The sequence below is a fragment of the Arachis duranensis genome, chromosome 4 (assembly GCF_000817695.3).
Source record: "Arachis duranensis cultivar V14167 chromosome 4, aradu.V14167.gnm2.J7QH, whole genome shotgun sequence".
In the NCBI taxonomy this organism is placed as follows: Eukaryota; Viridiplantae; Streptophyta; class Magnoliopsida; order Fabales; family Fabaceae; genus Arachis; species Arachis duranensis.
In genome coordinates, this window is record NC_029775.3 from 24,239,068 (window position 1) to 24,240,556 (window position 1,489).

The following is a 1,489-nucleotide window of genomic DNA, read 5'->3' on the forward strand; positions in this document are numbered from 1 at the left end:
TCAATGGCCTTGCAATCTCCTTTTGGATTCTCTTCTGTATTGCTTGGGAGAATACTGGGAGGAGTTTCAATGACTTTCTTACTTAGTTGGCCCACTTGTGCCTCCAGATTTCTAATGGAGGACCTTGTTTCACTCATGAAACTTAAAGTGGCTGTTGACAGATCAGAGACTAAGTTTGCTAAATTAGAGGGGCTCTGTTCAGAATTTTCTGTCTGTTGCTGAGAAGATGATGGAAAAGGCTTGTTATTACTGAGCCTATTTCTTCCACCATTGTTAAAGCCTTGTTGAGGCTTTTGTTGATCCTTCCATGAGAAATTTGGATGATTTCTCCATGATGGATTATAGGTGTTTCCATAGGGTTCACCCATATAATTTACCTCTGCCATTGTAGGGTTCTCAGGATCATAAGCTTCTTCTTCAGAAGATGCCTCTTTAGTGCTGTTGATGCATTTTGCCATCCATTCAGACTTTGAGAGATCATGTTGACTTGCTGAGTCAACACTTTGTTCTGAGCCAATATGGCATTCAGAGTATCAATTTCAAGAACTCCCTCCCTCTGAGGCGTCCCATTATTCACGGAATTCCTCTCAGAAGTGTACATGAATTGGTTATTACATGAATTGGTTATTTGCAACTATGTCAATAAGTTCTTGAGCCTCTTCAGGCGTTTTCTTTAGGTGAATAGATCCACCTGTAGAATGGTCCAATGACATCTTGGAAAATTCAGATAGACCATAATAGAATATATCTAATATGGTCCATTCAAAAATCATGTCAGAAGGACACTTTTTGGTCATCTGCTTGTATCTTTCCCAAGCTTCATAGAGGGATTCACCATCTTTTTGCTTGAAGGTTTGAACATCCACTCTAAGCTATCTCAGCTTTTGAGGAGGAAAGAATTTATCCAAGAAGGTCGTGACCAGCTTATCCCTGGAATCCAGGCTATATTTAGGTTGTGAGTCCAACCATGTTCTAGCTCTGTCTCTTACAGCAAAAGGGAAAAGCATGAGCCTGTAGACTTCAGGATCTACTCCATTTGTCTTAACAGTCTCACAAATCTACAAGAACTTAGTTAAAAACTGGTAAGGATCTTCAGATGGAAGTCCATAAAACTTGCAGTTCTGTTGCATTAAAGCAACTAGTTGAGGCTTAAGCTCAAAATTATTGGCTCCAATGGCAGGAATGGAGATGCTTCTTCCATCAAATTTGGACGTTGGTTTTGTGAAGTCACCAAGCATTCTCTTTGCATTATTGTTGTTGGGTTCGGCTACCATCTCCTTCTCTTGTTCGAAAATTTTAGAAAGGTTACCTCTGGATTGTTGTAGTTTAGCTTCTCTTAGTTTCCTCTTCAGAGTCCTTTCAGGTTCTGGATCATCTTCAACAAGAGTATCTTTTTCCTTGTTCCTGCTCATATAGGGAAGAAGAGAACAAGAAAAGAAAGAGGAATCCTCTATGTCAAAGTATAGAGATTCCTTTATGTTAGTAGAAG